Source organism: Apium graveolens, chromosome 3 (genome assembly GCF_009905375.1).
Source record: "Apium graveolens cultivar Ventura chromosome 3, ASM990537v1, whole genome shotgun sequence".
Lineage (NCBI taxonomy): Eukaryota > Viridiplantae > Streptophyta > Magnoliopsida > Apiales > Apiaceae > Apium > Apium graveolens.
In genome coordinates, this window is record NC_133649.1 from 157301669 (window position 1) to 157312781 (window position 11113).

General features: G+C 39.4%; 1 non-coding gene across 1 annotated transcript; it reads left to right on the forward strand.

Annotated features, from left to right (window-relative positions):
* The first annotated feature begins 10330 nt into the window (after positions 1–10330).
* Positions 10331–10437, forward strand: LOC141716321 (small nucleolar RNA R71). The gene has a single exon (XR_012573034.1). It is a non-coding gene; the product is annotated as a small nucleolar RNA R71 (small nucleolar RNA).
* The last annotated feature ends 676 nt before the right edge of the window (positions 10438–11113 follow it).

Here is an 11113-nt window from a genome sequence, read left to right on the forward strand (position 1 = left end):
GTCATGATGTGAGATAGAATGTTGATTTGTTGAAACTCCCCCTGAGTTGCTGGTCCTTTGAAAGGAATTGGAAGTTCTATCAACTGATGAGGTGAATTGATTATCCGTTGACAGACTGTGATCAACGGATGCTTCGTTATGAACTTTAACGGATGATGCACTTTGTCTTTCAACGGATGCTGTATTGCTTCTTTCAACGGAAGCTGAATTATGACTTTCAACGGATGCAGCATTCTGTGCATTATCCAAAGGCAGACTCTGGTTTCTTCTTGAGATGCCTTCTTCATCATTCTCATCTTCACTATCATCACAATATATCTCAATATTGTCAAATTTGAGTCCTTCATGATGTCCCTCATCTGTTAGTCCATCAATCTTTTTATCATCAAACACAACATGTACAGATTCCATGACAATGTTGGTTCTTAGATTGTAGACCCTATATGATTTTCCAGCAGAATAACCAACAAATATTCCTTCATCAGCCTTTGCATCAAACTTTCCTTTGTGATCAGATTGATTCCTTAAGATGTAGCATTTGCAACCAAAGACATGTAGAAAGTTTAAAGTTGGTTTTCTTCTCTTGAATAATTGATAGGGAGTCATGCATTTTGCTTGATTGATTAGAGAAATATTCTGAGTGTAACATGCACAGTTAACAGCCTCAGCCCAAAAATAAGTTGGGAGTTTTGACTCCTCAAGCATTGTCCTTACAGCTTCAATTAGTGATCTGTTCTTCCTTTCCACCACACCATTTTGTTGTGGAGTTCTTGGAGCTGAGAACTCATGCATGATCCCATTTTCTTCACAGAACATCTTCATGGTTGAATTCTTGAACTCAGTTCCATTGTCACTCCTAATATTCCTTATTTTGAAATCAGGATGATTGTTGACTTGCTTGATATGATTGATGATGATTTCACTAGCTTCATCCTTTGATCCAAGAAAATAAACCCATGAAAACTTTGAGAAATCATCTACAATCACTAGGCAGTATCTTTTCCTTGAAATTGACAATACATTGACTGGTCCAAAGAGATCCATGTGTAGAAGTTGCAGTGGTTCATCAATTGCAGATTCAAGCTTCTTACTGAATGATACTTTCTTTTGCTTTCCTTTCTGACAAGCATCACACAGTCCATCCCTTGTGAATTCCACTAGAGGCATTCCTCTAACTAAGTCCTTTTTGACTAGATCATTCATTGTCTTGAAATTCAAATGGGACAGCTTCTTGTGCCATAGCCAACTTTCAACTGGACTTGCTTTGCTGAGAAGACAAGTAATGGATTCTGCATCTGTAGAGTTGAAATCAGCTAAGTACACATTCCCTTTTCTAACTCCAGTTAGAACCACTTTATTGTCCTTTTTACTTGTGACAATACAGGCTTCAGAATTGAAGGAAACAGTATTCCCTCTATCACATAGTTGACTGATGCTCAATAAATTGTGTTTGAGACCATCAACCAATGCAACTTCATCAATGATGACATTTTCTCTTGAAATCAAGCCATATCCCATAGTGAATCCTTTGCTGTCATCTCCAAAGGTTATGCTAGGGCCAGCTCTCTCCTTAAACTCTGTGAGCAGGGTGAAATCTCCTGTCATGTGTCTTGAACAACCACTGTCCAAGTACCATAGATTCCTTCTTTGTCCCTGCACACAACAAAATCAATCAAGTTGATTTTGGTACCCAAGTTTCCTTGGGTCCAACCTTGTTAGTCTTTTTCCTAGACTTCATTCCTCCTGCATCTTTTGACTTAGGTAACTTTAGGTCAACCTTGGTCTCAGATGTGGTTGGTTGAAGTGTAGGGTTAGTCACAGAATTATTTAACACATTTGATTGAATTTGATAAGGCATAGGTTGTGCAAACATGTTATTCCACATAGGCATATTGTATGGCATTTGAGGCATACTAAATGCAGTAAAGTAAGGATTGTTAATGTATGGCATGTTTGCAAAATGTGCATGGGGATTCTGGTGAGACATAACAGGCATAGCATGCAGAGGTGATATAGACATGTTAGACATGGAGGGATTTGAAGGCATGGGAGCATTTTTAACAGATTTGCAATTATCAGATAGGTGATTAACACTTTTACAATGCACACAGCTTTTTCTAGGAGCAAACCTATCAGGTGTGTAATTGTTATGTTTATTAATCCCTACCTTCCCATTTCTTTTAGATTTTCTTTTAGTTTCCTTCTTATCCTCAACCAACTTAAGCTTATCTTTTAGCTGGTCTAAAGTCATGTGTCCTATATTCACCTTACTAACATCTTTGGATGTGCTAGCTCCTTCTTTGACAAAGTTCTTGAGAGTTGAATCATTCTTTTTATTTAGATTTTTATTTTTAAAAGAACTTACCTATTTTAATTGATGAGCCTTCAACGGATGCTCCTTTTCTTTCTTCAACGGATAACTTTCATCATCCGTTGATTCCACATCCGTTGACAATCCATCAATTAATTCTAACTTCTTTTTGTTTTTCTTCCAGGCATCCTCACAGAATGATTCAATTCCCTGGACCTTTGCAATCTGAACACTAACATCCCTAGATGTTTTCCAGGCCTTGATTACCTCTTGCTCACTTTCTAACTATTTAGAAAGAATTTCCACTTTCTTAACAGCTTCTGCTAGTTCACTCTCAGCAGTCAGGCATTTAAGTTTTATCTTTTCAAGCTCAATTACCTGATCCTCTAACACAGCATTCTTATCACTTAAAAACACATTATTCTCCTTGATCCTAGTGTTTTCTTTTGCTAGTGATTTAAGGGAAACGCGCAAATGATATAATTCATTGGTCATATCATTTATGGCTTCATTGCATTCATGTTTAGAAAGTTGAGAGAGATCAGTAGTAATTACCTGGTTGCTTGATGAACTAGTTTCATTTTCATCAGAATTAGCCATCAGGGCTAGGTTGACATATTCCACATCATCATCTTCATTTACCCCATCTGCTGCCCAATCATCTTGAGTGAGGAATGCTCTTTCCTTTTGTTTGAGCAAATCAAAATACTTCTTTTTGTAATCAACTTGCTCAAATTTCTTTTTCTCAGAATTTGGCTTCCTACACTCACTTGCAAAGTGTCCACTAATGCCACAGTTGTAACATTTGAACTTTGATTTGTCCACCATGTTTTTGTTTGGCTTAGTGAATTTTGTGTTTTTCCTGAACTTCATCTTTGCAAACCTCCTGGACAGAAAGGCCAAATGTTCTTCAATATCATCAGATTCATCCTGACTGGAATTGTCTTCATCCTCAGCAGCTTGCTCTTTACCCTTGCTTGATTCTGATTTGCTTGTGCCAATTTTGAGACTTGGCATTGTCTTTTCCTCATTCCTTGTTTCCATCTTCTCACTGTCAGCTACAAGAGCAACTGTTCCTCTTTTTCTCTTTCCCTTTTTCAACAGCTCATCCTGCTCCATTTCAAGTTCATAAGTCTTCAAAATTCCATATAATCTTTCAAGTGTGAAGTTCTTATAATCTTGAGAGTTTCTCAAAGAGACAGTCATGGGCTTCCATTCCTTTGGCAGAGACCTACGAAATTTTAAGTTGGAATCCTTGACTTGGTACACTCTACCATACAGCTTCAATCCATTCAATAGTTTCTGAAACCTGTTGAAGGTATCATTTAATGATTCACCTTCTTCAAAGTGAAAATATTCATACTGTTGAATAAGAAGCTGCATTTTGTTCTCTCTGACCTGCTCAGTACCTTCACAGATGATTTGTACAGTGTCCCAAACTTCCTTTGCAGTTTGGCAATTGATGACATTGTCAAATATATCTTGATCTAAGCCATTAAAAAAAATGTTCATGGCTCTCTTATCCTTGCGGATTTCTTCTATGTCTTCAATAGTCCATTCTGCTCTTGGCTTGGGAATAGACTGTCCAACAGCAACTGTTGCAGTAGCAGCTGTGGCTACCTTGTGAGGGATGTGAGGACCATTTTCAATACAGTTGATGTAGCTTTCATCTTGAGAAAGAAGATGTAAATGCATCTTCACTTTCCAGTGATGATAATTATCCTTTTCCAGGACTGGAATCTTTACACCAATATCCTTCCTATTTATGATGGTAACAGGAGAGTTCTTCTGTGCACTCATGATGTTAGCAGAATAGATCTTTAAACTCTTTATATGTTAAGAGCTTGCTCTGATACCAATTGTTATTCCCAGTGGACTAACAATGAGATTTACAGAAGGGGGGTTGAATGTAAATCTCAAAACTTTTTCAAGTTTTGAGCAGTTTGTAAGGCTAAGTGTTTGAGTGATCAAATGTGTGTGAATTGCTTGGAGCTGATACAGACAGATATATATTCAAACACAAATGTAATGAACATAAAGAACTTAAAATCTTTTCTGGTGGATTTGTTGTTCCACCAGAGATGTATTATTTCAGAAAATCTGTGATTCAAAATTAAATCACAGCTGCTTCCTAGTACAAACTAGATGATTTTCTCTCTTGATATTTTTAAACAGCTTAGGGAAAAATTCATATCTAATTACTAGCTACTACTTGGTTTATATAACACCAAGTTTACAAGTGAAGACAAAGATAAAGTACAATAAGAAAATAGTTCTCCACTTGTTTCTATTCCATTTTTATCCAGTGTAATATGGAATTATCTGTTGACTTTCCATTTTGAACCAGACTAAAAACGGCTTCTTTTTCTGCTGTTCCTGAAATAGGCTACCACATCTCTGTCAATCCATATGCCTCTGTCAGCTTTGTTAACTGTCACTATCAACTGCTATGAGACTGAGCATCCGTTGAAGCTTTCATCCGTTGATGGCTTTATCCGTTGATGCTCTAGCAGTTGAAGCTTTATCCGTTGAAGCACTTATACATTGATGGATATTATCCGTTGAAGCATTAGAGACATCCGTTGAAGCTTTGTTTCTTATCCGTTGAAGGTCTTCAATATCCATTGACACTTCTTCACTTATACAAAATTACAAGGCATGAAATATTTACAATTAGCCCTCCTATTTGTACATCCATTAGTAGTCAACATGACTGATTATTTCCTAACAACATCTAAGAATTACAGCTTGAAACCAGAGAGTGAGATGTGCTACAATACCAAACTTATTGCTAAGTAAGGCTACTCCTTCAACGGATAGCCAAGATGGTCTTATCCGTTGAGGCTACAAACACTAGATTTCTACTTAAGTGTTTTGCTTAACTTATCATCAAACTAGTACACATATTCCTAACAAGAACCTTGGCCTTACACCACCTACACTTGATGAATCGGTGGTGCTGCTATCGACTTGTGTTTTTTGTCTCTTGGGTGCCATTGGAAGTGAGAAAGGAGAATAAGAGTTGTGTTTGAGAGAGAATTTGTGTTCGAGAATTTGTGAATTGGTGAAGAACTTGTGTATGAGGTGTATGTATATATAGGTGGTGAAAAGAGAATTATATATGGAATAGAAGTGGGATTTAATTATGGGAATAATGGGAGCAATGGGTTTGATTTGGAGAGGGAATTATGGGATGTGGGAGAGTAAAAATCGGTTTGGAATTGATTTTTGACTAAAAATCCTGATTTTCTCCTGAACTGTTGTTTTATTTTTTTCTGAGTCGGGACCCGGTGCGGGCACGCGCTGAAACAGCGCGGGTGCGCGCTACTTCCATATCGGCGCGGCCGCGCGCTGTAACAGCGCGGGCACACCATGTTTCTGTGAAATCAGCGCGGTCGCGCTGTCCTCGTGCCAAGCTTCTGAAGTGAGCCCTGAATTTTTTTCTGATTTTTTTGTGATTTTCTCCTTTCTTCTTACTTCCTCTACTTACTAATGTACAACAAACTTGGGTTGCCTCCCAAGAAGCGCTTCTTTTACGTCGCTAGCTCGACGTAGAATCTCGAGATCAAACGGACAATACAATGGCACTAACCACCTCGCAGTTTGCCGTGTCACCATAGTAATGCTTCAACCTCTGACCATTTACCTTGAATTCCTGGCCCGGATCATTCTCAAAAATTTCCACCGCTCCATATGGAAACACGATTTTGACAATAAATGGCCCTGACCATCTTGACTTCAACTTTCCAGGAAAAAGACTGAGATGAGAGTTGAACAAAAGAACTTGTTGCCCCGGCACAAATGATTTGAGCACTAAACCCCGATCGTGCCACCTCTTGACTTTCTGCTTATACATTTTGTTGTTCTCATAAGTTTGAAGTCGAAACTCGTCGAGTTCATTCAATTGAAGCATTCTCTTCTTTTCAGATGCATCCAAGTCCAGATTCAACTTCTTTAAAGCCCAATATGCCTTATGCTTAAGCTCCACATGCAAATGACACCCATTACCATAAACCAACTGAAACGGCGACATTCCCAATGGAGTCTTATATGTTGTTCTATAAGCCCGAACAGCTTCATCAAGCTTCAAAGACCAATATTTCCTTGATGGACACACAACCTTCTCTAAAATACGCTTGATCTCTCTGTTAGACACATCAGCTTGACCATTTGTCTGAGGATGATAAGCCGTAGAAATGCGATAATTCATATTATACCTTTTCATCATAGCAGTGAACTTGCGATTGCAAAAATGCGACCCCTCATCACTGGTTATGACTCTTGAATTTCCAAACCTTGTGAATATCTGCTTTGAAGAAAATTAAGCACCACTTTCGCATCGTTCGTTGGCAACGCCTTAACTTCAAACCATTTTGACACGTAATCAACCGCCAACAAGATATACTGATTGTTACAAGATGAGACAAATGGCCCCATAGAGTCAATTCCCCAAACATCGAAGACCTCAACCTCGAGAAGCACATAAAGAGGCATCTCATCCCTCTTAGACATATTACCCACACGTTGACATCGATTAAATTTCAAGAGAAACTGGTGAGCATCTTTAAACAATGTCGTCCAAAAGAACCCTGCTTGAAGAACACGAGCTACTATCTTTTCTCCACCACAATGTCCTCCATAAGTCGTTGAGTGGCAATCTCACAAGATCCCCCCCCCCCGTTTCGCTGTAAGGAATACATCTCCCACATATACCACTTCACTTCATGTAGAAACTTCTTCCTTTGAGCATAAGATAAGTTGGGAGGCATGATATTACTCATAAGGTACTTCACAATATCTGTGAACCACAATTCTTCTTCTTGTACTCCAAACAGCTGCTCGTCGGGAAAAGACTCATTTATCAATGTCTTATCCAGTGAAGTAGCATTAGGATTCTCTAAACGCGAGAGATGATCAGCGACTTAATTTTCAGTCCCCTTTCTGTCCTTGATCTCTAGTTCAAATTCTTGAAACAAAAGAACCCATCTAATCAATCTAGGCTTCGAGTCCTTCTTTGAGACTAGATATCGAATTGTAGCGTGATCAGTGAAAACTGTCACCTTAGTCCCAAGTAGATAAGATCGAAATTTCTCAAAACCATAGACAATAGCCAAAAGTTCTTTCTCCGTAGTAGTATAATTCAGTTGAGCACCATTCAGGGTCTTACTAGCGTAGTAGACCACATGAAATATGTTGTTCTTCCTCTGCCCAAGAACTGCTCCAACTGTATAGTCACTTGCATCGTACATCATCTCAAAAGGTTCTTTCTAATCAGGTGCAGTTATGACTAGTGCCATGATTAAACTCTTCTTCAATGTCTCAGAAGCTGCAAGGCACTCGTCATCAAACTTGAAAGGAACATCTTTCTCTAGCAAACTGCATAATGGCTTTGAAATTTTCGAGAAGTCTTTGATGAAACGCTTGTAGAAACCCGCATGACCAAGAAAACTGCGAATTCCCTTAACAGAAATGGGTGGAGGAAGATTCCCAATGACACCCACCTTGGCATTTTCCACCTCTAGACCTTTACTAGAAACCTTGTGCCCGAGAATAATGCCCTGACGCACCATAAAGTGACATTTCTCCCAATTGAGAACCAGATTGGTCTCAACGCACCTCTTGAGAACGTGTCCAAGATTTTGCAAGCATTCATCAAAAGAATCGCCAAAGACTGAGAAGTCTTTCATGATCACCTCCACATTCTGGCCAATCATATCAAAAAGTTGGCCATCATGCATCTCTGAAATGTGGCTGGTGTACCACACAGACCAAAAGAAACTCATCTGAAGGCGAAAGTACCAAATGGACAAGTGAAGGTAGTTTTCTCCTGATCTTCTTGAGCGATACAAATCTGATTGTAACCTGAATAACCATCCAGAAGACAATAGTACTCATGACCGGCCAACCTTTCAAGCATCTGATCAATGAAGGACAGGGGGAAGTGATCCTTTCTAGTGGCTTTGTTCAGCTTCCTGTAGTCCATGTAAACTCTCCACCCCGTGACTGTTCTAGTAGGAATAAGCTCATTCTTCTCATTTGCTACCACAATAATACCACATTTCTTTGGCACACATTGAACCGGGCTTACCCATGAACTGCCAGAAATAGGGTAGATGATCCCTGCATCTAGCCACTTAAGAATTTCCTTCTTCACTACCTCATTCATGATTGGATTAAGTCTTCTTTGCTGCTCGACCGTAGGCTTGCTACCTTCCTCTAGCAGAATTTTATACATGCAGTATGAAGGGATGATTCCATTGATATCTGCTATAGTCCATTTAATTGCCGATTTGAATTCTCTGAGAATCCTCAAAAGTTTTTCCCCATCACTACCTGAAAGGTCAGATGCAATAATAACAGGCAGAGTAGATGCATCACGTAAAAACCCATACCTCAAATGCTCAGGTAAAGGTTTAAGCTCAAGAGTGGGAGCTTCCTCAATAGATGGCTTGAAGCGTTTAGGAGCTTTGTTCAATTCCTCCATTCCAAGAGATTCAAAAGGCATATCTATCTTCCTCTTCCAGGGAGAAGCATTCAAATACTGTAATTATTCTTCACATTTGTCATTTTCACTATCTGAATTCCCCAACAAGACTTTTTCTAAGGCATCAGACCTTAGCAATTGATCACGTTCCGATGTGACCACCGAATCGACCAACTCCACTTTAAGCACTCCTCATTATCAGTAGAAAATTTCATAGCATTGAACACATTAAAGGTCATATCCTGATCCAGAACTCGCATTGTGAGCTCACCCTTCTACACATCTATCAAGGTTAGGCCAGTCACCAAGAAAGGTCTCCCCAAGATTATGGGAATCTTCTAATCCTTCTCGAAATCAAGAATGACGAAATCAGCAGGGAAGATGAGTTTATCAACCTTGACCAAGACATCATCCATAATACCTCGCGGATATGTAATAGAACGGTCGGCCAACTACAAGGTCATATAAGTCGGTTTTGGGTCAGGCAAGTCCAACTGCTTGAAGATTGACAACGGCATCATATTGATGCTAGCTCCCAAGTCACATAAGCATTTGTCAAAAGACACTTCTCAATTTGCTTGTCCAGCTTCTTCTTCTGCAGCCGCTTAGGAAAAGGCGGTGGAGGATAGATCTGTTTCTCCCATGTATTACCCTCAGGAGGAGTGTGCTCGACAGTAGTCTTTCTTGGTTCCACTTCTACTTCCTGTTGTTCTACTTCTTTCTCAGCCTCAGCTTCTTCAGTCAACACTTGAGTTTGTTCGGGATTCGCAACCTTTCCAGACCTCAAAGTGATTGCATTTACCTGCTCCTTAGCTTCCCTCTTTCCTGGAACTTCAGTGTCACTGGGTAGTGTACCAGGCTGACGATTTAACAAGGCATTGGCAATTTGCCCAATTTGATTTTCCAAGGTCTTGATAGAAACAACTTGACTCTTGCACATAAGCTTTAACTCCCCTAATTCAGATTTTTCATTGGCTTGTTGCAGCTGGCGTTGTTGTCTTGGTGCATACTGCGGTTGCTGAAAACCAGGGGGGTTGTACTTCTTAGATGGATATTGCTGATAAGGCTATTGAACCGCATTCTGAGTGTTGCTCCAGCTGAAATTAGGATAATTGCAGTTGTTGGGATGATAGGTGGTTGGCATTGGTTGCTGCGATCGCTGGAAGTTGCTCACAAACTGAGCTGATTCACTAGAAATTGCGCACTGATCAGTCTGGTGGGCACCAGCACAAAGCCCATAGAAACTAGCGATTTGATTAACTCCATAATTAGCCAAAGTGTCCACCTTCATCGTCAAAGCCTTAAGTTGGGCAGCGATAGCAGTTGCTGCGTCCAAGTCCAAAATTCCTGTGACTTTTCCCTGAGTCAGCCTCTGGGAAGGATTCTGGTACTCATTAGCAGCCATCAGTTCAATAAGTTCATAAGCTTCATCGTAGCTTTTAGCCCACAAAGCTCCTCCTGATGGTGCATCAAGCATGGGTCTAGAAGTAGCACCCAATCCATTGTAGAAACATTTGATAATCATCCAATCAGGCATGTCATGGTGTGGGCACTTCCTTAGCATCTCCTTATATCGATCCCAAGCCTCACACAGAGATTCTCCTGTTTGTTGAGCAAACTGAGTAAGAGCATTCCTGATTGCAGCAGTCTTCGCCATAGGGAAGAATTTAGTGAGAAACTTTTGAGCAAGATCCTCCCAAGTGGTGATAGACCCTGCTGGTAGAGAGTGTAACAAGCACTTTATTGGGAACCACGGACTTAGGGTGTTACTACATTTTAAGATAAAGATTACGAAAAGAGGATTACATTGTTAATGGTTGATTCCACGCTCTTCTATTGTATTCCCAAATTCTCTTGAGCGAAGTGTGGCCTCCGTCTTCTCAAGTTATCCTCTCTTCTTACTCCTTGGTGGCTACAATATGTTTTCACACCCTTCCAAGTAAGAAGAGAATAAGAATATATATAGGCTACAATAGGGACCATGGATAATTAGGTTGGGGCTTCTAATTACATCTTGAGCCTAGCCCAATGTAATTAAATATTAATTCAATCCACTAAAGAATTAATATTTGCACTACCTTTCCTAATACCGTAATTTAATTAATTCGGTTCCAATATTATTTGCTTATTAAATTCCCCATGTTTAAAATATCATATGTCCATTAATTAAATAAATTACTGATAATTTATTTAATTAATATCTTTTATCCTTGATCATCCACTCAACCTTTATTTAATTATGCCAGAATAAATTCCACCTGCAGGGTTTCACATAATTAAATCTTTTTGAGCTTTCAAGGGGACATCATTAACCCGAA